General features: G+C 41.2%; 1 long non-coding RNA gene across 1 annotated transcript in view; it reads right to left on the bottom strand.

Annotated features, from left to right (window-relative positions):
• LOC142140332 (uncharacterized) overlaps positions 1 to 26,028 on the bottom strand; it is a 38,988-nt gene extending 12,960 nt beyond the window's left edge. Inside the window, exons 1-2 of the long non-coding RNA XR_012688413.1 lie at positions 25,655 to 26,028; positions 9,718 to 9,808 (exon numbers count right to left, since the gene is read on the bottom strand). This is a non-coding gene — a long non-coding RNA (uncharacterized LOC142140332). The remainder of the gene's footprint in view (positions 1 to 9,717; positions 9,809 to 25,654) is intronic.
• Between the last annotated feature and the right edge of the window lie 403 nt (positions 26,029 to 26,431).

Below are 26,431 nucleotides of genomic sequence, written 5' to 3'. Positions count from 1 at the left end.
GACACCTACTGCAGAGACCAAATAGGTGCCGCTATAGAAGATTATATCACTCATAACGATTCCACTGAAATGTCTAAAGTTACCATCTGGGAGGCTCATAAATGTGTCTTACAAGAAAAGATCATCCAATTAGGATCGAAGGTCAAAAAAGAAAAAAATGTTCTAAAAGATAAGCTCCTAATTAAAATTAGAGATTTGGAAATTACCCATAAATCCTCTCTGGCTGAGGGGAATGTTACGAGAATTGACGGACGCTAAGACTGCTCTTAATAAATTACTAGGTGACAGAACGAAATTGGCACATGACAGATGCAGATATAAATACTTTAAATGGGGCAACAAACCTGGCAAAATGTTAGCTCAAGCATTAAGATTCCAACATGCAACTTTTTTTCTCCTGTCAATAAAAGATACAAAAGGGAGGGAGAGCCACTTAACTGGGGACATAGCATCAGCGTTGCCTACTACTCTGGGCTATATAATATAGCAAGTTCTCCTCTTCTGATAAATTCAGATCTAAAACGAGAACAAATTAGAGCTTATCTCAAGAGTTGCAATTTCCCGACGCTTTCAGAACTGGATAGGGAGATGCTAGACTGACCTTTAACGATACATGAACTAAAAGAAGCCATTGCTTCCAAAACAACTGGTAAAAGTCCAGGGCCAGATGAATTCACTATTAGCTGCTATAAGATGTTTGGCCAGGTGTTAAATCCCCTCCTTCTATGGGCTAAGTATGAGATTTTCGATAAGTCAGGCTTCTCCCGACAGCTCCTTGAAGCACACATTACAATTATCCCTAAAGATGGAAAAGTCCCCTCCCTGTGCTCCAGTTATCATCCGATATCCTTATTAAACGTAGATCTAAAAATGTTTGCGAAAATGATGGCAAACCGCTTTAAAACCCTCCTACCGGACCTAATACATAGTGACCAAGTAGGCTTTGTCCCGGGCCGTGAGACACAAAACAACACCACCAAGATTATTGACTTGATGCATCACATAAAAGGAGGTCATTCTCCTACCCTATTGTTATCCATTGATGCTGAGAAGGCCTTTGACAGGGTGGACTGGCAATTCCTAAAAGGCGTGCTGGAGCACATGGGACTGGGTCTGATTTGTCTTCATAGAATCCTTTCTCTCTATAAGAACCCAACTGTGCGTATTAAGATTAATGGCTCTCTCTCTGACCCATTTTCCCTTTACAATGGCACACGCCAGGGATGCCCTTTGTCCCCGTTGATTTTTGTCTTATAAATGTAGGCACTTGCACGGTCGATTAGAAAAAATCCTGATATTTCTGGGGTGAGGGTGGGGACGACAGAGCACAAATTGGCTCTCTTCACAGATGACCTATTAGCGACTATAACCAATCCCTTAATCTCACTACCCAATTTAATGAATTTGAAAGGCTTGGGACACTGTCCAATTTTAAAATCAATTATACTAAATCTATGGCTCTGAAAACCTCTCCATCCCACCTCTTATTGCGAAAGGTCTTAAAAGCTCATTCCCCTTTACCTGGCATCCTTCTCAAATTAAATATTTGGGGGTACTGCTATCGGAACACCTCTCCATCTTATACAAAATTAATTTTGTTCCATTGATCCCCAAATTACAAGCAGAATTTGGCCGCTGGCATTCTCGGGGCTGCTCATGGCTAGGGAGAATAAATATTATCAAAATTAATATTCTTCCAAAGATCTTAAACATTCTCCAAGCTCTCCAGATACATATTCCTCCCCGATTCTTCTTAGATCTACAAAGATTGGTACGCAAATTTGTTTTGGGCTGGTAAGCCACCTAGGTTTTGCCATGACATTTTATATAGGCAGAAGACTCAGGGGGGTTTCAGCTCCCTCACTTTGCTAAATATTATCAGGGAGTACTTCTAAACAGGGTGATGAAGTGGACGAGAACGACACCCTTTAAGCAGTGGATTCATGTTGAAGAATATGCAATGGGGGTCTCCACAACTATATTTTCCTGGTTGCCCAACATGGCACACACTTCACATCCCACAATTGGGCCCACTGTTCAATGCTGAGCCAGACTCTAAACTTTAAAATTTATATCATCCCCACTGTCGTCTCTTACTCCCCTGACTGCCAATCCTGACTTTACACCCGGACTCACACCAGGGGCTTTTGGAACTTGGTACACAGACAAGACACTTCGGAGTGGCCAGCTGGTGGCTAATGGACAAGTACATGCCTTCTCTCTCTTACAGGACAGACTAGGCCTATCTGCTTCAGAGTTTTGGTCATAATTTAGACACTATTTACAATCGAGAGATGTTATGGAGGGCGCGAGTAGGGGTCTGACCGGCTTCGAGGAGTTGCGCTGTGTCTCCACCGAACCCAAACATACCATCTCAAAAGATATACCAAATACTCATTGTTAACTTATAGTCCAAATTACCTGTTTATGCCAGTACTTGTGACAGAGAATTGAGGAGAGAAACCTCTGAACAATTTTGGGCCAAAGCTTTTCAATATACGATGGCGTGCTCCTCTACCCTCTCTGTGGTAGAGACAAGGTCCTCTCCCATTGGTACAGATGCCCTTCTCAACTTAGCAAAATGCACCCAGATGTCTTGGGTATATGTTGGAGCTGTGGTTCTGGACCAGGAACCACCATGGTGGTCCTACCCTGTGATAGCAACATTTTGGAATAAATTGAAAACTGTTACAGAGAAGATTTTAGGCACCTCGACCCCAGATGGAACAGACTTCTGGTTATTTAGTATCTGTTAGGCTGTCGGTCTGATCACCAACCCACAGAACTAGATGGCGTAGGTCTTCACCTATAGCAGACGCTTTTCCCTTAGAGCTTGATGTTCTCACCGGTACTCAGATGCCCCCAAGACTTTGCTCCAGGTGTAGTGTGGGTTTGTAATGCAGAACAACAGCAGCAGGCCAGGAGACTGGGTAGAAAGCAGCAGATAGTCAAATGGTAGCCGAGGTCAAGGGTCACAGGCAAGCAGGGTAGTCAATAAACTCGCCAAAGGTCGGGGTCACAGGCAAAGTAGCAGAGTCCAAGGTACAGGCCAAAAGGATCAGGGTCACGAGCAAACAGGCAGAGTCCAAAGTCCAGGCAGGGGTCATACACAGAAAATCCAACAGAGTATCCACAGGACAGGGTATAGAAAACAGGAGCAGGTCAGCAAGACTGGTTCAGAAACACTATAACCAGCAGGGAGGCTAAGCCCTCCCTGCCTTAAATACATAGAGCAACCAATCAGGGCTAAGCCCTGTAACAATACACATGCCTGGACTAATTAAACAAAGCCACATTAATCAGCCCACAGGCTGGGGAGATTTCAGCGCCTGCGCCCGGCTGTCCTGTTTGCCGGGGCGCCCTGTGCAGGGAATCGGGATCCGGTCGTTGCCTTGGCTATGGTCGGACCAGCTGGCAGAAGTGATGTCCCCGTCACTAAAGAGACGGCCGGGACGCCCGGTGCCCGTGGCCGCCGCAGCTCCTAACAGTATCTCAAATATACCAATTTCTCATTACAAAAAATCCTTACTTTGGCATCTATGTAATGCCGCCTTAGCAGTTGTCCCAGTCCACTGGTTGTCTCCTGTGCCCCCTGACATACGGGAGTGGTTTAGACTGATTGACCTTTATTGGCTTATGGAGGACATATACTTCTCCAGCCAAAATGAATACTCTGCAATATGGCTACGATGACTTGATTTTAAAGAATCCATGTCTTACTGCTCTCTTATCGACTCGGGTTCTCTATTCTCAGTTGAGATCTGAATGTTGATAGATGCTTATGCTAGAGGTCATGTTACATGTAAACCCTGTTGACACTATCTCTTTTATCTGGGCTTTATACACTCGAAGAATTACCATCCTCCCCTATCCACTCTTACCTCCCTTCTCTTTAACTTTTCTTTGTCTTCTTTTATATCTATGTCATTACATCTTTATAATTGTTCTGTATTGTATATTCGTAAAAAACAAAGTTATTTTACTGTGGCTTAGATCATGAATCATATCTGCGACTCTAAGTTTGAAACATGCCTTACTTGTTACATGTACATCATGTTTGTACTAATTTTGAAGATTTAATAAAAAATAATACACAAAAAAAGGATTTAATTGGTTTTTGTTGTTAATTTTCAACTTTATTTATTTTGTTTCTTTAGTCTAATTTTAATAAAATTAGACTTATTGTCTAAATATTATGCTGAAATGAGACATGAAAACGTATTGTCGTTTGTGTGTACACTGTAAAATCAGTACACTGAGTCAACATAACAAACACTAATAAACTAATAAACACTAATAAAACACTAATATCCAAGCACCAAAATTACTGCTTACTATACAAATGGACCAGCAACGTGTTTGCTAAGTCGAAATCAATTGATTATTGTTGTCAAATTTTTGGTGAGTGTAAGCAAACACATACACAAGCACCCCCCTCCTCCTCCTACAAAACAATAGCACCAAAATCCAAGGTACATTGTAAATGCAAATCTCTAATTTAGGGGGCTAAAATTGTTTGAGGCACATGGACAAGTGTGTAATGTAAGAGTACACTAGAACTTTGAAAAGTTGTATTTCTTACAAATAAAGTTAAATTTAGAGCTGTCTGTTCTTTATTGCGGGGTCCATAAATATGTGTGTACCTCTTAATGTAGAACAAGCAAAGGTTTTATTGATCTGGGGTCTGTGTTGTATGTACAGGTTTTTTTTGCCCTTATGTGGCTAATTAAGGGAAGAAATTATTCATTATGCAGCTTATCCAAAACATGTTGCATTGGAGTGCACTTTAAATTTTCAATGTGTTGTGCAAATGCTGGGAAACATTACGTGAATTTTGGAAAAACAGACATACTGTAATTTATATACACAATCGAGTACTCATTTGCACCACTTGCAGTGTAGCATGGTTTGGTCCTTGAGATTACTTGTAGCAAAATTTTTAACATAAAGCCTTAGGTAATCAAGAAAAGATTTTGAGCAGGGTTAGGGCTTGTCCTAGTATAACTGAACATAACTTAGTTTTGTGCTTTGGATGGGCTACGTGAATATATTAGCATTGTTTGCTTATTTTGCTGTAAATAGCTTATTTTATTCACCCTTGCTTTGTGACATGGTTGTGCTACATTTCAAATTGTCAGATTGATAGTGCTTTCCTTTCCTTTACAACTCAGTCCCTCTAGGTCACAGCATGGCCATAGAGCCAAGGCATACTCCTCATCTAGTAGTACCTGCCCATCCTTGGACCTAGACTGCCCAAGTGTGAAGTTTCATTATCATTACATTATTTTGCCACACACACACTGCTTGGTGAAGGCAGATATTTATAAATACAATAATGGCCATTATGCACATGGTTAATTATAGCTAATACTAAAGTACTAAGTGTAAGAGACAAAGTGCAGTTTTGGTGTGATTTCAGTTTTCAGTTGAAAATATTGTTAAATTTCCTAAGGTCACCATTAACAAATCAATTAATTGAAGTTAAAGAAATTATGATGTAGGGCAACGAGACCAATGTAAATAAAAATTTATATTTTATTTTATTTTGTAACTGCACATCCATTATTGGCTAAAATAACCTCGACACATTTCTTGTAATTAAATTACAAAAGACACACACATTTTTTTTTAAAAAATGTAGTTTTTATAATTTTTTTGTTTATATTTTAAAATGTCATGCATTAATGCATCTTTGGATTGTGGAATTTCCACCCCAGCCTGGGTGTTTTCTTGAGCTATAAAAAATTATAAAAAATATATATGCTTAGCTAATTGTTCAAACATCAAAGGGTGTACTTTGTTTACCTCATTTGACGGGATCAGCAGAGACATGAAGTATTACATAACTTTACATTGTCGGAAAAGGGTAATGGTATGCTAAACACAGTACTAGGTAGAGGATTAATAATTTTGAGGACCAGAAATATACACATTTGTGTGGTGGCCAGGGGGTGGGGTTTACTTGAATCACCATAAACCAGGGCCGGACTGGTCATCGGGCACTTCTGGGAAATGCCTGATGGGCCGATGGCTAGTTGGGCCGGTCCAGCGGGACAGGATGCCTGCCCGAGTAGCGCAGCGCACTGCGCGCTGCTCGGCGGACATTTGCAATGTGATGTGTGGCTATTTAATCACATGGGGCGGCTACTGTCACGTGGTGCGCATCCCATGTGATTACTGGCAGCACATCACATTGCAAATGTCCGCCGAGCAGCGACGTGACAAAGGTAAGTGTGTGTCTCTCTCAGGGGAGGGGGGGCTGGCTGGTTATGTGTCACAGGGGGACTGGGGTGGGCTGTCTGGTTATGTGTCACAGGGAGACTGGGGTGGGCTGGCTGGTTATGTGTCACTGGGGGCTGGCTGGCTGTGTGTCATGGGGGGGATCTGGCTTGTGTCACTGGGGGGCCTGTGTGTCTGGTTGGCAATTGTGTGGAGTCTGAACATATATATATATATATATATATTTATATTAGTGTGTGTGTGTGTGTGGCCATACATATATTAGTGTGTGTGTGTGGGGCCATACATATATTAGTGTGTGTGTGTGTGGGGCCATACATATATTAGTGTGTGTGTGTGTGGGGCCATATATATATATAAGTGTGTGTATGTGGGGCCATATATATATATTAGTGTGTGTGGGGGGGGGCATACATATATTAGTGTGTGTGTGTGTGTGTGGCCATACATATATTAGTGTGTGTGTGGGGGGCCATGTATATATTAATGTGTGTGTGGGGCCATGTATATATTGTGTGTGTGTGTGCAGTATTTTAATATAATATGTGAGGGAAGGGAGGATCTTAATATAGTGTGGGAGGTAGGCTATTTAATGGTGGAGTGTAGGTGGGGGCTAATTATTTAAGGTGAGGTGAAGAAACCTTTAATTTCATGCTGGGGTGGTTTAGGGCTATCAATTGAATATGGTGCTGATTTTGGGGAGGAGTTCTATTTATTAAATGTAAATATGAATTATTTTTTGCTGGTGATGGTTGTGGAAAATGGCTATATTTATTAAACTTTAATGCTATTTAATTTATTGCAGGACTGTTTACAGGGAGGGAAATATGTTTTGAGTAAATGGGTATATCGTTAATATAATGTTGGGGCTGGTTGGAGGGAAATAGGTCTACTTATTAAATGTGAATATTATTATTGTAGGGACTGGAGGGAAGCCTAATTATAAAACTTGAGTGCTATTGTTTTAACACCAGGGCTGATTGAAGTTTTCTAAATTTCATGTATCCCATTTTTTTTCAGAATGGGGCATCCAGTATTCCAGGATCATGATAAGAAAGAACTGAGCTAAAGAAACCAGCTACTACAAGTGGTGAAAGTGACCAAGACAGTAGGAGAGAGCAGGACAGTCTGCCAACTGTCCTGAATCTGGTGGGGCAGTCTTGAATTTGGGTGACTGTCTCACTTAGCCAGTATTTGGTTGACGGCAAGGACAGTTGGGAGGTATGTCCCGCTTCACAACGTACTGCTTGTGAAGGCAGAGCTGTGTGCTTCAAACAGTAGTGCACACAGTATTGCATGTGTATTTGTCTAAAATGATAACCATGTTACATAATAGGGGCCCTGCTGTCTTAAATACCCTGGGCCCCCTGAACCTTAATCCAGCTCTGGTTAGGGGAAGGGACTGATAGCTGCTCTCCCGGACAGGACACACCCTGCAGAGTAAGCTGAGGAGCTCTAAGTTGTTAGGAACCCCTCCAGTCAGCACGAAAAAACCCGGAGTCTGCTCTGAAGTCTGTTGTTCGCTGGAGCCCCTAGTGGTGGGGACAGACTTGGCAGCAGACGAACGGAGGGTCCTGAAATGTGCACTGACTGGGGAGAACCCAGGGGAAGCGTGAGGTAGTACACAGCAGCATGAGATCCAAGCAAAGGTCAAGGGCCGGCAGCAGACAGCGATAGCAGATAACGAGCTGAGGTCAGAGTTCACAGGCAATACAACAAGGTCCAGAAACAAGCCATGGGTCATACGCGGGAAATCCAAACTAGAATACAGCACAGGAGCAGGGAAACAAGGAACAGGAGCCTAGCTACACAGGAAGCTATAACTGGCAATGAGGCTCTGTCCTCACTGCCTTAAATAGTGAGAGGAGCCAATAGGAGAGAGTGCCAGTGAAACCCCTCCCTACTGCACCAAAACCCAGGAAATAGTAATCAAAATAAAACTCACTATTGCAGGCAACATGATATCATTACCATGGTCAGATCTGCCACAACATGTTACAAAAGCTATTGTTCCTGGGCAACTTCCCCCACACAGGTGATCATCTGACACAGTGTCATCTTCTTCTGCGCGCACGCACCCGGTTGCAAGACCGCTGGACGGGCGCTGCGGCAGTAACATTAGAGCGTCCCGGTTGTTGCCCAGGCAACCGGGACGTAGGAGGCGGAAGTGACGTCCCGGGCGTCATGGAGACGGCCAGGACATCTGAAGAAACCGGAAGTGAGCCGCCGCGGCCCGTCGGGGAGCCGCGGCTCGTAACATAAGTATCACAAGATTTGGTAATCTCGTGAGACAAAGAGCTTCCCTGCTCACTCTACAGGAAGTTCCCACCCTGATGGATGTCAGCAGCACCAGAAGCATAGATAAGTACAGTGGGCTGGGGATGGCGTGATGTGGCTGGGAGAGCGTGATAAATGTAATGTTTTATTATAATGTATGTATCGATGCCCCATGTTGGCCACACCCATAACACAATGTGGTAACACCCTTTTCGGCGCCGCCGCTCAGCGGCGGCACACACTTTCTTTTGTTCTGGGACTGAGGCAGGCCTGTGTACATTAAATGCCAGGGCTGATTTTTAGTCCCAGTCCGGCCCTGCCATAAACTATTATTATGGCCATCATGGGAGAAAACTGTGGAATGAAACTAACTGAGGAATGGAAAAAAACTGAGGAATTAAATTTTAGTCAACACAGAGGGTATAGTGATGTTATTGGCAGTAAATGTGAGATTAGAGGCCAGTTGGTGACTCTGGCATGAGGGACAAGAATGAGCTCTGTATAGAACATGATTTACTTTAGGTGGTATTGGAGGCCAAATGACCAAATTAGTACCCCAAGACAAGAGATGTACAATAATAAAGTACAACATTTAGAAAAAAAGGAGCCTTGTGATACCCCAATAGAGAGTGAGGGTGGAAGGGAGAATGTGCCAGAGATGGGTACACTACAGGAGCGGTTAGAGAGGTAGGAAATGACCCAGGAGAGAACTGTGTCTAAATGGACAATGGAGTGAAGGATGTGTAGGAGAAGAGGGTGTTAAAAAGTGTCCAAAGCAGCAGAGAGTTACAGTAGCATGAGCATTGGTAAAAAAAAAAAAAAGTATTGATATTTATTTAGAAACACAATTTCAGTAATCAAATGAAACACTAAATAAAAACAAACTGAAAATACAAACTCCTTTGTAAAAAAATGTTTTTACAAAGATCGAATACAAACACATTCATGTTGGTTTTATCCCATTAGTTAGAGGTATTGCAAGGCAGGTCATGCTGGAACCCTTAATGGCTGTCTTCTTTATCTGTTTAAAATATTACAGAAAAAGCAGACAACCTTAGGTCATTTTGAAATAAGATATTACTGGACCGTGTGTACTTTGTATACACCTGTACTTTCAAGCTGTAAAATCTACAATTTCTGATGCTTTAACTATAACACAGGTCCCCCAATAACTTAAAAGGAATCACGATAGATACTTACATGCTGCAAAAGCAACTCCTCCAAGTCTTGACCTTCCTCCATGAAATGATCCTTGCCACACATCCTTTGTGCTCCAGCTCACAGCTGGGTCCTAAGATATTTTGGAATAAATTACAAACATTTAATTTCTACTAAAATGGTGTCTGTTTCTCACTTATCCTCAGAATGAAAGATAATGCAAGGAATATCCATTAGAAAACATTGACAAATCAGTGCCTTAAAATCAATAAACACACAACATTTAGTATATGTACTTTACTTTGCCAGAAAAGAAAATTGACATAGTAAGTCAGATATATTATCAACACAGACTATGCTTAATTACTGAATATTTTTCAGGTGAGGCAGACATGTCCCAGCTAAGGCCTGGTAGTATATCAATGAAAGTCTTTAGTTTGGTCTATTTTAACCTAAACTCTAACAATCAAGCTTCATTATTTTTTTTCTAAGTGCTATGGCTATAAAAGTCACATCTAATAATCTCAGCAAGGGCAGAGGAAGCCTATTAGCCGTTTTTTTTAAATATCAAAAAAAGGTATAGGGCTAAAAACCATCAACCACTTTACATTGCAATTTATTACAACTGTGAATCCACCATGTTTGTTTCTTAAAAAACAGTACATTGTTTAATGTTTACAATTAATGTAAAATATAATAAAAAAAAATAATTTTTTTGAGTGAAGTGTATTAAGATGTATGTTGTGCATATTTAGTTGTGAGTGTTTTAAATGAACGATGCATTTTTAACTGTTTAGTTTTGTTATTCAGCGCTGCTGCTATAGCTGTTTAGGACTTAAACATGACCCTGAGCTTCCTTAAGTTTAAGCAAGAAGTTGAGAAAAACTCTTAGCATTTCTTTTTATTTATCCAAACAGATCCGGAGGTAAGTGCTTACTCTTCTTAAGTCAGTACTATCTCCGCCCAATCTCCGCCCATTCCCCTCTCTTTCCCAACGCTTTTTTCTTAAGTGTTGGGAGAACTTCTTAAGTGCACTTAAGAAGGGTTTTCACCTTAACTTAAGACATTCTTAACTTAAGCAACAGATTTTTATTCTTAACTCCCTTTTCTGGGCATGCGCAGAGAAGATTTTCGTAAGATCAGCAAAAAACGGCAGATAAGATCGCTAATGAATCAGGCCCATAAATATTATATACACACATACTGGTGTAGGTCCCTGCGGTTATGAATGGAGAGAGAGTATGGGCTCCATTTATCAGGCCCATTCCGGGTCTTCTGGGCAACCAGCTTAAGTGTAGGCTAATTTGTACCTTTGTGTGGGTGCTTAAAAAGCAGTCAGGCTGGACATGCAGTCTCTCCGACCTGGGGAGGTGGTTGGATGCCTCCTGAGAGACTCTTCAAATGGTGAGCATTTACCTTTATGTTGTGCATGCGTGTAGGACAAAAGGTCCTTCACAGGAGTGAGGGTCTTCTTGTGTGTTGCTGTACTGGCAAGTTGATTATTTTGAAGTTTTCTTTGTTTTTTTCTGTTTAATAAAAATGCTTGAGGCGTGTTGTACTGTAAATCCTTGACTTATGTGACTTCTCTGTTGCCATCCAAGGAGATGGTACCTGTTCCCCTAATGCTGTTACAATGTGGTGGAGAATGCAAGCATGAGATCTGTGCATGTTGAGAGCAGCAGCAGCAGCAGCTTTGAGAAATCTGCAGAAAGCAGGTATGTGTTTGCTTGGGAGATTTAATGTGACAGACACAATGGAGAAAGACTTGCATTTGACTTGTTATGTGGATAACAGCAACTAGAGTTGGGTTGTTTGTGCACAGCAGCAGTGGGAAGTGGATGGATGTGAGTGAGAAATACTGCTATGGAGTAATGTTTAAACAGAGTGCTTGCTGCATGCATGAAGATTTAAGATGAGTTAAACTTTCTCAGTGCAAAGTGGATTATTCTGATGATGATGATGATGATGATTATTCTGCATTGGAAGGTGGAAGTTGTGATTATCCTACAGCAAGGGGAGGAGATAGATATAAAAAATTATGCAAACAGGAGGTATACTGGATTTATCTCTTAGACACATTGTACCCTGTAGGTCTAAATGAGTCTCTTGAACTTAATGATATTATATGAACGAGTTCTACCAGATAACTAGATGTCTGCCTATGTAGTGATCTCCCTTTTTCCTTTTTATTATTTTATTTATATATTTTTTATGCTCTATGTCTGCCTGATAGTAATGGTAGATTCTGGTTTCTATAATATATATTTTTTAAAAAATTCTATACCTTTCTCATTATAGTCAAATGTTTATTAAAATATGGATCTAGTAAATAGCAATTTTGCTAATGTCAATCTATTCTCACGTTAGAATGTTAGCTAAATAGAATAAAATACATGTATATATATATATTTTCAAAAATGGTTGTGTGTGTAACTTGATAAATACTATGTATATATATGTATAATTATATGCATGTATATATGTGGAGGAACAACTAAGCACATGGATACTTGTATGTTTTTAAGAAGAAATGTTAAAACAACAAGAGAACATCACTACATATGAAAAATGTCCACTTGGAAATATGTGTAGAATTTTGTTTGGTTTGCTTTTTTTTATATATATATATGCTTTTTCTAATGGATATAATACCCTCTACAAGTATAGGGACGAAACACTCATGCATGATTCACAAAGGGTTAATTTTTTACCAGGTGTTAATTGTTTGTAATTTGCTGTGGTCTTAAAAGACGACTGAAGTCAGTGTGGAAACTATCTCTGAGGAAATCGCCTATATGGGGATGAAACGCGTCAGATGAACAGCAATTATTTTAACCATTCTTGTGGACTACAGTCTAGTGCCTATACCAGTGCATCTTTCTATCACCGTTCAACGTTATACTTTTGAAGAGTCCCGAGGAGTCCCGGAGGAGACGGGGACGCACTTCTATGACGTCGGTCACTAGCGAGACCACGCGCTAGTGTTTGGAGTTCATGTGGTGAGAACAAGAGCTATCCATAGAGCTCCGTATATTTTCTGCATCTAGAGGAGGAGGATCCATGTCGGTTACACAGTACATAGTACAGAATAAGGTACTGGTCCTATAATACATCGCCAGAATTGGTAAGAGACCTTTGTTACCTTTTGACATTTCGTATTGGATTTCATCAGTTATTCCGGAGTTGGACCTCCCAAATACATCACTTTATTCTCCATTTAAATTCCCTGACAGGGTTTGGAAATTCCGTGAAAAATATATCGCAATCTCTATAATATTAGAGTGGAACGGTTTTTATACAGTTGCTGGACTGGTACATATAATATCTGGTTAAACGTGTAGGTGCACCTACCTCGCAACCAATTGTTTTGGCACAGATTATAGTCCTCATTGGTTTACCTATTATGGTTTTTTATATGTTAGAATAAACATTTTATAAATATATACTTTGTGCATGAGTGTTTTTGTGGCAGACTCGGACATACCACCGCATACCTTGGTTGTTTAATTATCTACTTTTGGGGTGCAGATCCCCAGCGCTGGTACCGAGTCTGAGCAGTCATTTCAGTGCCGGACTAAGTTATATTTTGGTGATTATCCAAGTGCCAGCATGCCCTGGCTGCCACGGATATGCTGGTGGTTGTAATACTACAATCACCAGCATACCCAAGCTATTAATGACAGCTTGTGCTTGCTAAAACCTGTAATGCATTAACACAACATGGTTATTAAAAACACTTTTATTGCACACATACCACCTAGGGATGAAGGAAGAGTCCTAGGGCTAGATCTACTACAGCTTCTATAAAGGTAAAATGGAGGTGTTGCCCATAGCAACCAATCAGATTCTAGCTATCATTTATTTTGGACATTCTAGAAAATGATAGGCAGAATCTTATTGATTACTAGGGGCAACACCTCCACTTTTTCTTTTTAGAGGCTTTAGAAAATCTACTCACTAGTGTTTTCAGCATGGGGCTGGGTACTTCTAGGAAAGGGAGGCCCGCATTTATTTTGTCGGTTGCCAAGTTCATAGGGAATCCAGCCCCGTGGTGACCAGCCTGGGTCTGGTTTGACATTATGGCACGGGGACCCAATGCTGTGATTTCTCCTGCTATAGTAAAATCGGGGGGACCCCATGCTTTTTTCCCCTCCGATTTTACTACTACCAGACTAGGCTCTCAGCACTAGGGGTAAACTGTTTTGGAGTGAGGGGTGGGGGGCACTCTGTTGTTTTTTTAATATTTATTTAATATAACACTGTATAGTGCCGGCAGGTCTAGTGGCTGTAATGGCAGCTGCACTTAGACTAGACCCCTAGCTGAAGATGGAGATATGGCTGAAAATACATGTGAAAATATGGCTGAAAATATGTGCGCCCGAGGTTAAATTGGAAGGGGCTGCATGGGAATGCCCTCACTGTACATTGACTACATGGATCTGCCCATTCCCCACCCTGCTCCCTTCCTGAACTCGTAGGCTGCAGTAAGTTTGCATTCTAAGATGAGTTGCACTTTGCTGATTTCACTGGTGCATGGGCCAGTTTGTGACATGCGCAGATTGATTTAGCAGAGGATATGCTCAAATACGTGCCTTGATGAATCAGGCCCTGGGGATGCAAAAAGTGTATGACCACTTTGTGCAAACAAAAAGATGTTGACATTTTGTACTCACCAAACATTATTATTATTATTATTATTATTATTATTATTGCTATTCTAGCTATTTTAAGCAGTACTTACACTTAAAGGAAATGCAATACATGTTAAGTTGAAAAACTCACATCAAAATCTTCCTTGCTAACAGGTCCCATGCTAAATATAAACAGTGTCTTCTAGTATACTATCTCAGTTTAACTGTAAGACCCTGTGAGTTCAATTGTCATTGCTTTTGCCATCTTTGTTCCTCCTTTGGTGATCTCTGCTGTCTCCTTGGTTACAGCAACTGATGCCACAACTTCTGAGAACACTCTGTATCCAGCAATGAGCATAATTCCAAAGAAAAATACTGAGCACAAAACAACTCTGCCCATGCAGCACAAAAGCAAAAGCCTTCTCTAGCATCGGAACAGGAAGCAGATGCGATTAATGTAAATGGTGAATGACAGTCATGAATGCCAGCAAATAACTGTCTTAAGATTTCTACAATGACTGATTCATCTTTCATGTCTCCACTTTTCACTGTCTTCCCTCATCAATAGCCAGACAAAAATGGAAGTCACCAATGACTGCTTTAATATTGATGGCTAATAAAGCTTCTGACTTGCAGTAACTAATACACACTTTCCACACCAGCAGCTACAATGGTTATTCAGCTATCTTATTATCAAATGTCCCCCATACCTCTTAGATTGTAAGCTCATTTGGGGTGGACCATATTTACCTTCTGTTCCTTTCATTGTACATTATTGGTTTGTATTACAATCCCTTAATTGTACAGAGTTGCATAATACGGTGGTACTTTATAAATAAAGGATAACAATATATGTGTGTCTCTGCATCTTTTTGTTAAACAGATGAAGACAGATAAAGAGTTGCATGTGTAGTGGTGTTCAAGATCACTTCTGGAAAGACCTACAGGCAATACTCAAAAGTCCCTCTACCCAAAGTGATTTTGCACCAAAGAAGATTCATTCTCAGCCAAAACAACTGATGTTCCTGAAACCAAGTGTGTATCTTCAATGGATATGTAGTCGCAGGATGAGTTTTAAGTATTACTTACTTAAATATTAATACATTTTTTTTTTAGTTGCTAACAAAAGGCTAATACCTCTGGCATTTCTACTAAAGCCTCTGCCAATGTTGAGAATTAATCAATGATTGCCTTAGAAATAGAAGCACAGAGAATATCTGGTCTACCGACTGATCATCCACCAACTTTGACAATGGAAGCACAATTTCCATTTCCTACTGTCAAGGCTTCCAGGCTCAAAGCAAGAACTAGGAAATAATACAAGACAGAGATGCCCATACTACAGCATTAGTCAATATCATTGTTTGAAAACCCAGCTACAAAGCCACATAGCCAAAAAAACAGTGTTGTAATATGACCATCAATAGATGATGGTGAGGCATCCTTGTTTTGCAAAAGTCTGATAGGAAATGTACCCATGACTATTTATGTAATTTAAAAATTTCAATGATGAATTTAATTCAACACCATCTGTGTAAGACACACACCTCCAAACCATCCCTCCTATGTCTCTCATTTTTATTGACTCAACATGTGTCTATAAAATGCCCCAACCTCATCATCATCATCATCATCACCATTTATTTATATAGCGCCACTTATTCCGCAGCGCTGTACAGAGAACTCATTCACAACAGTCCCTGCCCCATTGGAGGTTACAGTCTAAATTCCCTAACATACACACACAGACAGACAGACTAGGGTCAATTTTGATAGCAGCCAATTAACCTACTAGTATGTTTTTGGAGTGTGGGAGGAAACCGGAGCACCCGGAGGAAACCCATGCAAACACGGGGAGAACATACAAACTCCACACAGATAAGGCCATGGTCGGAATTTAACTCATGACCCCAGAGCTGTGAGGCAGAAGTGCTAACCACTAAGCCACCGTGATGCCCACCTCAGCTAATACCACCTTCACATTGCTGCCCCGGCAATACCCTGGGTATATGACCCCGGGATATTGCCGGATGACCGAGCCTCCCCTCCCCGACAAATTCCTGGGTCGACCGGGTTCACACTGAAACTGGGTCTGCCCGGGTCTCCCCGGCAACAACAAAATAAGAGCTTTGATTGGCTCCTCGTGTGATGCTGTTTTTTTCAACTTTTCAATAGTAGGTAGACTGGCATCTACGCGGGAATAACCCTGCAAAAGTTCTGGGTTCAATTCCTGAGTCATCCGACCCAGGTAGATGCAAGGGACCCGTTCACACACTTAGCCTCAACTCGGCTCGCTGTGGCTCGCCCCAGCAAAAAAAGCAGGATTTTGAGGCAGTGTAAATGAAGTATAAGTCACGCTTTAACTATAGGTCACACTCGCCCCCAATCACCTCAATTGGCCTATGTAACCTCCATGGATCAACAGCCAAGTGGAGATTCCTGGAATTATTTGGGCAATCAAACCCCTACATCTCTTTGTTAATATTATCAACTGTAATGTTTACATAGTGAAAAGATAATATTTACAAAATATTGCACTTTTTTGGTGACCATTAATGAATATAGTCACACAAAAAATTGTCATCTACATTTCATCATGTAATCTCCTTGATGGTGTTTACTAATGGGACTGTCAATGCTGGGCAAACTACATCCTACTTACCTCTCCAATTATAATTATAAACTGTACAGTCATGAGAATGACACAAATATTATTTTTCACAAAGTCTGCTGCCTCAGTTTTAATGATGCCAATTTACATGTACTCCAGAATGTCATGAAGAGTGATCATTTTAATTGCAATTAATTTCAAAGTTCCTCTTTGCCATGACAATGAACTTTATCCCAATAACAACATTTCCACTGCATTTCAGCCCTGCCACAAAATGACCAGCTGACATCAGGTCAGTGATTCTCTTGTTAACACAGGTGAGAGTGTTGACGAGGACAAGGCTGGAGATCAAGCTGTCAAGATCAAGCTTCCAGTCTGTTAGAATAACAGACTGGAAGCTTTAAAAGGAGGGTGGTGCTTGAAATAATTGTTCTTCCTCTGTTAACCATGATTATCTGCAAGGAAACACATGTAGTCATCATTGTTTTCAAAAAATGGGCTTCACAGGCAAGGATATTGCTGCTAGTAAGATTGCACCTAGTGTATCTAATCATCAAGAACTTCAAGGAGAGAGGTTTATTACTTGTGAAGAAGGGTTCAGGGTGCCAAAGAACATCCAGCAAGCGCCAGAACTGTCTCCTAAAGTTGATTCAGCTGCGGGATCGGGTGTCACGCTTGGCCTCAGAGATCGATGGATCCCCGGACTCTGCAGGATGACTGGGCACTCTCTCGCAGCTGTGGAGTCTAACGAGTAGGTGGTATTCACAAGGGACCCCCCCAAGGGAGTATGGGCTTAGCGGCACCGCAGGTCGCGGTCCTGAGAGAGAGTGCATGTAGCAGAGAGTTGAGGAGGAGCCAAATGGAGACTGGAGGCTGTAAGTGCACAATACTGAAGGCAGTATAGAGAGAAAACAATCATTGAGTAGCAGGTTCAGTGCAGAGAGAGAACCGACTGATACCTCTAGGTAGCTGGAGGTAATGTAGGAAAAACACAGAACAGTGAGTCAATGCTGGAGTAGAGTGGCTGGTACCGCATAAGTAACTTGGAGCAGCTGCAGAGAAGTCACCGGAACAGCAGTAGCTCAGAGAGACAGCAGATGGAGAGAACCGAGGCTGACACGATACAGGTAACTCGGTGAAGGTGGAGGAGTCACTGGAACAGCGGGTTCAAAGCTGGAGTAGAGCGACTGATATCGCATAGGTAACTTGGAGCGGCTGCAGGGAAGTCATCGGAATAGCAGTAGCTCAGAGAGATAGCAGATGGAGAGAACCGAGGCTGACACGATACAGGTAACTCGGTGAAGGAGAGGAGTCACTGAAACAGCAGGTTCAATGCTGGAGTAAAGCAGCTGATATCACATAAGTAACTTGGAGCGGCTGCAGGGAAGTCACAGGAACAGCGATATCTCAGAGAAGCAGCAGATGGAGAGAACCGAGGCTGACACAATACAGGTAACTCAGATGATGGTAAAGGAGTTACTGGAACAGCGGATTCAATGCTGGAGTAGAGTGGCTGATATCACATAAGTAACTTGGAGCGGCTGCAGGGAAATCACAGGAACAGCGATCACTCAGAGAGGCAGCAGATGGAGAGAACCAAGGCTGACACGATACAGGTAACTCTGGTGATTGTAAAGGAGTCACTGGAACAGCGGGTTCATGGCTGGAGTTGAGCGGCTGATATCACTAGGAATACAGAAGCCAGATCCTAGAGCACAGGAAGTGAACTGAAGAACAGGCAATAGGCAGGTGTTCCTGGGAGGTTTAAATAGTGAGCCTTGATCATGTGGCCAATGAGGGAAGAGAGGAGTCTTCTAATATGTGAATTTCGGTACTGCACATGCGCAGAGCAACTGTCCATGATACAGGTGAGCAAGTGATGCCAGCATTACTGTTTATGAGAAGGGGATAATGGTACAGATTCCCGCAAGCGGGAAGGAGGCGTGACATCAGGGCACCACCAGTGCAGAGCTTGTTCAGGAGTGACAGCAGGCAGGTGTGTGTGCATCTGCACGCACAGTGAGGTGAAGGCTTTTGGAGGATGACCTGGTGTTAAGAAGGCCTGCAAAGAAGCCACTTCTCTCAAGGAAAAAAACAGGGAATGATTGATATTCTGCAAAAGGTACAGGGATTGGAATGCTGAGGACAGGGGTAAAGTAATTTTCTCTGATGACTCCGCTTTCAGATGGTTTGGGCATCTGGAAAAACCCTTGTCCAAAGAAGGATAGGTGAGAGCTACCATCATGCCAACAGTAAAGCATCCTGAGACCATTCATGTGTGGGGGTGAACTCACTGACAATTTTGAATAAAAACACAGCCATGAATAAAGAATGGTACCAAAACATCCTCCAAGAGCAACTTCTCCCAATCATCCAAGAACGGTTTGGTGACAGACAATGCCTTTTCCAGCATGATGGAGCACCTTGCCATAAGGCAAAAGTGATAACTAAGTGGCTCGGGGAACAAAACATCTAAATTTTGGGTCCATGGCCTGGAAACTTCCCAGACCTTAATCTCATTGAGCACTTGTGGTCAATCCTCAAGAGGCAGGTGGACAAACAAATTCTGACAAACTCCAAGCATTGATTAGGCAAGAATGGGCGGCCACCAGTAAGTATGTGGCCCAGAAGTTGACTGACAGCATGACAGGGTCAACACTGCAAATATTGACTCTTTGCATAAACTTAATGTAATTGTCAATAAAATCCTTTCACACTTATGAAATGCTTGTAATATTACTTCAGTATACCATATAAATATCTGACAAAAAGGTTTAAAAACACTGAAGCAGCAAACTTTGTGAAAACCAATATATGTGTCATTCTCAAAACCTTTGGCCATGACTGTATATAGTTCCACGTTCCAAAAAAAAATTATCTGACTGCTTGTGATATCTCTATTTTGGGTTCTGGCATAACCTGTGACTTTAAGATCTAATAGAAATATAGAAATATAGTGATGCAAGACTCGATATTATATAATAGATAATTTAAAATAACATATATAGTTAAATGAAGCTGTCAATATTTCCCGCAGCAACATAAATATGGGTTGCAGTACTTCTATATTTATCTGTATTCTAAAATAAGTGTCACATTATAATACACAGTTCTGTTATGATATATTAATTATATAGATATATATTCATATAGTACCTACATATTACTCAGCAAATATTTTAATCATATACATTAGTTCCTGCCCTAGTGGAACTTACAATTAGAGATGGGCTGGTCCGGTTGTCCGAGAACCGAACCCACCCGAACTTTGGGTATCCGAGTACCGAGCTGAGCAGCTCGGTACTCTCCCGCCCATTCCGAATCCAAATCGAGGCCGAACGTCATTGTGACGTCGTCGGATCTCGGGGCTCGGTTCTCGCGATACTTCAACTTTATAAATACACGCCTCCACAGCAATCCATCGCCATTTGACAGAGGGAGAGAGCAGGGTGTAGTCATAGGCTAATTAGAGCAGGGACAGAGAATACAATATTGTTCTTGCAATTGCTCTAACCAAAATCGCTAGTGCAGAGAGGAGGATAGAGGTTTATTATTTTTTCTTCATATTTGGCACCCCCCAGCGCTTTTGGGGTATCCCCCATAATTGTGCATAAATATTTCTGGCTGTCAAAAGTCATATCTGTCAGCAGTATCTACTAAATAATTTTTAGCACTCCTCAGTGCTTTTGGGGTGTCCTCCCTAATTGTGCATTAATATTTCTGGCTGTCAAAAGTCATATCTGTCAGCAGTATCTACTAAATAATTTTTAGCACTCCTCAGTGCTTTTGGGGTGTCCTCCCTAATTGTGCATTAATATTTCTGGCTGTCAAAAGTCATATCTGTCAGCAGTATCTACTAAATAATTTTTAGCACTCCTCAGTGCTTTTGGGGTGTCCTCCCTAATTGTGCATTAATATTTCTGGCTGTCAAAAGTCATATCTGTCAGCAGTATCTACTAAATAATTTTTAGCACTCCTCAGTGCTTTTGGGGTGTCCTCCCTAATTGTGCATTAATATTTCTGGCTGTCAAAAGTCATATCTGTCAGCAGTATCTACTAAATAATTTTTAGCACTCCCCAGTGGTTTGCGCTCAGAATGGATTCAAAGCAGTCCACATATGATCTGAATGAGCAACCAGGTTCTGTCACCAGTCCTGATGTTAGTGTTCCCAGTACGTCATCTGGCCAAGGCGATGTCAAACAACAGAGTGTTTTCAAATTAGTGCAAAAAACAAAAACCAAAAAAAAATTTACTGTATTGAAGCGAAAAAGAAGTGTAACTGAGCAAAAGTTAAGTGACGATAAAAAAAAAATTGCAAGCATCCCATTCTACACACGCAGTGGCAAAGAGAGAATGAGGCCTTCACCTTTGGCTATTAGTGGCAGATCCCAAAAAGTTACCCAGCCTACAATTGGTGCACAACTACTGTTACGCATCAAAGCCGAGCTGCAAGATAACAGTGAGGCATTACAGGAGAATATTTGCTCTGATTCACAAATGACAACAATCCCTGTGGAGAGTCCATCCAACAGTGGGATGTCTAATCGTGAGCATTCTGCTGATGTGTGCCTTAATAGCCCGAGTGTAGCCGGTGATACCCAAATTGAGGATGCCACTTTGGAATTAGAAGAGGATGAGGGGGAGATTTGTGTAGGCGACGAGGGCGCTAATGATGATGTTGATGATTATGATGCAGACAGATACCAAATTGCCTTTCTCAATTTCTATTTATATTCTAGATTATATAACGGCTGAATAGTTTTCTATTTTACTCCTAGTGGAGAGAGGATCTGATGCAGACAGATACCAAACTGCCTTTGTCCATTTCAATTTATATTGTACAGTATATAACAGCTGAATTTATTAGTATTTTATACAAGTGGAGGGGGGCCTAGAGAGACAGAAACCAAACTGGCTTTCTCCATGTCAATTAATATTGTACAGTCTATAATGGCTGAATTTTTTGGTATTTTATACAAGTGGAGGGGGGCCTTGAGAGACAGAAACCAAACTGGCTTTTTCCATTTCTTTACATATTTAACTATAAGTGTAGGGTGTAATATACATTCAAAGACGATGGCTGCATTGCCAATATGCATAGATGGAGAGGAAGACAATCTGTTTTGTGTGTAGAATAGGCCTACCAATGAAGAATTAAACTGTTTTTTTGGATGATTTATTACCTCAACAATTAGATTACTTGTCTCTAAAACAGTTGGAGCACTAAATTGGGTTAATTTAGGCCCAAAAACATGGATTTTCCAAAAAAATAGCAAAACAAAACCAAACAAAACCAAAACCAAAACACGCAATGGCAGTTTTGCAAAACCAAAACCAAAACCAAAACATGACGGTAATCCAGATCCAAAACCGAATCCAAAACCAAAACACGGGGGTCAGTGACCATCTCTACTTACAATTTATATTTCTACCGAACAGAAAACACACATACACATAAATTTGACAAATTCCTCAGGGCTTATATTTTGCCCCAGTCGACACCAAGTACATACAAAGTTCTTCTAAAAAACATCTATAGACGCAATGTGGTTTACATACATTATTACTTAGCATCTATTTTAAAAGCATTTTAAATACTAGCTTTTACATAGCATAAAGCTGTGACCACAAGACATGGCCATTGTTTGGTGCAGAACCAGAGGCAGGCTGGGCTGGGGGGCATGGGGGCATCTGCCCCCTGGGCCGGTCCCATAATGAGCTACCTTGGGCTGGGTCCCTGGGCCACCTGCATTTTTCCCCTTTAAAATAGGCTGCAGAGTCAAGTCTTGTCCTCTGGCTTAAATTTGCCAGCCCTCCACTGTGCAGAACGGTATACATGCTGCATATTTTACTAAATGCTCTCCAAAACATTTGCTCATAGGAGATTCAATCTCAGTTTCTGTCAATAGAACATTTTTGTTTTGGTGATGTAACAAGTAAAGGATCCCATCTCAGATCTTTATAAAATAGGATGCTTCTAGGTTTCACATGATGCTTTTGTATTTGACATATTAGCAAAAGCAGAAGACTAAATAAAATAAATGTATTTATTGTTATAACTATTGTTTGTCTCTACAAGCTATGCAAGTTTTTTGCCCCCAATAACGAGAGTCGGGAATGTAAAATTTAAATACAGGTATTCTAAAAGTATAGTGTTCTGTATTGTGCTGATTGTTTGCCAATTCAATTTAGTCATACATATTGGATCATATAGGAAACAAGTTAACCCGTGCATGATACTCATGCATTCTAGTCAAATCAAGCTACTTAAGGTGTTAAAAAGGTTCTTGCCATGCATTTGGGCCTAGCCCAGGCCTCCTCAGGGGAAGAGCGTTACTTCCCGACGCAAGCGCCCTTTTTTTAACGTGGTTTTGTCCACATGTTACCACCTCATAATTTTTCTCCATCACCTCATCCTTCATCTTCATCGCCACATCCTTCATCAAGCTACTTAAGGTGTTAAAAACTCCCCACTGTCACCCCCAGCAACCACCAACCACTCCCAACTGTCACTTCTCCTTCAAGAAATATATACGTCAGTGTATAACTCTGCCCAGCAGGTGGCGCTGCAGCTTGGTTTTTTTTTTCCCACACACGCCACTAGGCATTTATATAGTAGATGATAAGATCTTGTCAGATTTTTAGATTTTTGAAATTTTAGTTTTTGGTTTTCATTCCATGTGCTTTTGTCAAGCAAAAATGAAACAGTTAATTTTATTTAATTATAGTATATATTCAAGTGTGATATAATACAATATTACTAGGGCAAATTATCGCTAATTCCTGCTATCGCAACTACAATTAGTTATATACAAATAGACCTTTAAATAAATAGATTTCATGAATGGCATATGAAAATAGCAAAGCCAGATTGTTTAGGGTATATAGGGTGCTTTTCAAACAAAGCAAATCTGTATTATAGTACCAAAAATTATTATTATGAAGAAAAACAACTTGTTGTGTTCTTATAATGCATTGCATTAAGGAGAAAAAGTATAATTAGCAGTCACTTCAGCTTTTTGTGACTAATACATTATGCTTGGGATTCATCAAACAGCAATTTCATGCAATTCACTGAGATCTTACAATGTCGGCAACTGTACAAAATGCAAGGGATAGCTTGTTGATGAATTTGCTTCATCTCATTTTCAAAATGTTAAATACAGCACAATTTCTCCATAATGCAAAGTGCACTGTGGAATGATGTATAAACACCGCCATCTAGTGTTGATATAGAATAACTTGTACTTAGAGATAAATTTTGATACCTTTTCTGCAGAACATTACTGAATTTTTTGTATGTTTAGCTTGTGGAATTTGCCCTTATGTGTTCCCTGTCTGATCCAATCAAACAACACAGCAAACCAAATGAACCTTCTTTGTCTCAGCTCTATTCATAGACTATAAATTCTGCCAAGCTTAATTGTATACATACAGTACAGAATGGAGAAACGTAAGTAGAACTCAAATTCAAAGGAACTATGCACCGCAGCAAAACATCCTGTTCCACCACAAAATCCAATTCACATGACATTTCCATGCAATTTTGCTCCTCTCTACTCTTAGCAGTTAGCTTAGTCAAGATAATGTTAGTATTACTACTAGCACATTATTCCATAAATACTAAGGGCTAGATTTACTAAACTGCGGGTTTGAAAAAGTGGAGATGTTGCCTATAGCAACTAATCAGATTCTAGGGGGTAAATGTATCAAGCTGAGAGTTTTCCGGCGGGTTTGAAAAGTGGAGATGTTGCCTATAGCAACCAATCAGATTCTAGCTATCATTTTGTAGAATGTACTAAATAAATGATAGCTAGAATCTGATTGGTTTTTCAAACCCGCCGGAAAACTCTCAGCTTGATACATTTACCCCCTAGAATCTGATTAGTTGCTATAGGCAACATCTCCACCTTTTCAAACCCGTAGTTTAGTAAATATACCCCTAAGACTGCACAGATTAGGAGGAAATGTGAAAAAAACTGTCAGCATTTGCTAAGACACAGAAATAGGTGATATAATGTAACAGAATTCTTAGCAGTTCAGCACAGTGTATGGTCTTATATTAATAAAGAGGTTTGAAACAGTCAGTTGGTGTATATATCATTTCAGGTATTCTGCTACTGATGTAAACTCACAAAATTATTGAACTGGAGATGTTTCCTCTCTCTCTGCTGCCTTTTTTCCAAGATCAAATTATATTGTTTTTACTATCTTGTGCAGGGGTGTTGGTATGCCAGATTATTTCTGTTTACATAAAATGTGCCCGCACGGCGAATAATTCACAGACATACATAGAAATGCTTTAAGTAACATCCACACAGAAACATTTTTCAGGTGTGCCAGTGGCACTAATGTGATGGAGAATAAAAAAAGTATGTGGGCATCATTTATCAAACATTTATCGCTGTGTGCATGTAGCATTAGCTTAAGAATATAAAACACGGGGGCGTGGCCTGGACGCCATTTCGATCAGTCCAGATATTGCTGAGCTCCGTATAAAACTTGTAAAAATGCTTAATTTAAGTGGTCTGACCCCAGCGCTGTGGATATATTTCAAGATCTAAGCCCTCCAGGCATCACCAACGACCTTTGAGGCTCAACATTTAGCCCTACAGGCTGACCGCTGATCGCCAGGCTGCCTGGCCTGGTCTATGGCCGGCGCTGAATATTAAGGAGACCCCACTGTGACGCTGTTACCCGGCGCTGAAAGAAGTTCTTCTGGAAAAGGTATCTTACCCTGCTTGTGCGGCTCCGGATCCTTCAGTTGCGCTTCTGAGACTTGTGGCCTATAACTGCCCTCATCACCGCGGTCCCCAGTGAGCTAGAAGCCCTTCTGACTCGACTTCCGGTCCGCGGCGCATACAGCCTGAAGAAAGCAGACTTAGCTGCAAGTGAGTGCTCCCCGCTGCCGATCCAATAGGACCAGTTTGGAACCACTTGTGGGGAACTTGCCAGGGGACACTCCCATCAGTCATCTCTGATCCAACGCTTCAATAAACGGAGCACAGGGGAGTCACTCTCGGGGATCCAAGCCTGGATTTGTCACTCTCAACCCCTCCAGCGCTGCCCAGACTGCCAGCAGAATAGTCTGAGGTCTCCGAACCGGAAGTCCCCTTTCCACCATTGTGGCTTCGCTTACTGTAGGAGTAGCTGCGTCTGTACACCTCACAGCTCACTTGTGAGTATACACTGCCATCTGGTGGTGAAACAAAGAAAGTGCAGCTAACTATATCTCTAAATTACATATAAGGGTTTTTCTAACCCCTTTACCTGGCACCTGCCACACAAAAGATATCTACCAAGGGGACCCCTCAGTCGACCTCACCGTGTCAGAGGTGAATTCAGCCTGTCTCTAATTTACCCAGCTGGAAGAGAGTTAAGTCACACAAGATCCACATTCTGCAACAGGAGCCCTAATCTGGCAGCAGTGCGGATAGCTCCTTCTGCAGCAACAATAGTAGATAACATTGACGTCATCGGGATATCTAGATTATATATCATGATTGGAGCTCC

The sequence above is a fragment of the Mixophyes fleayi genome, chromosome 2 (genome assembly GCF_038048845.1).
Source record: "Mixophyes fleayi isolate aMixFle1 chromosome 2, aMixFle1.hap1, whole genome shotgun sequence".
In the NCBI taxonomy this organism is placed as follows: Eukaryota; Metazoa; Chordata; class Amphibia; order Anura; family Limnodynastidae; genus Mixophyes; species Mixophyes fleayi.
This window is presented reverse-complemented; position numbering and strand designations above follow the sequence as displayed.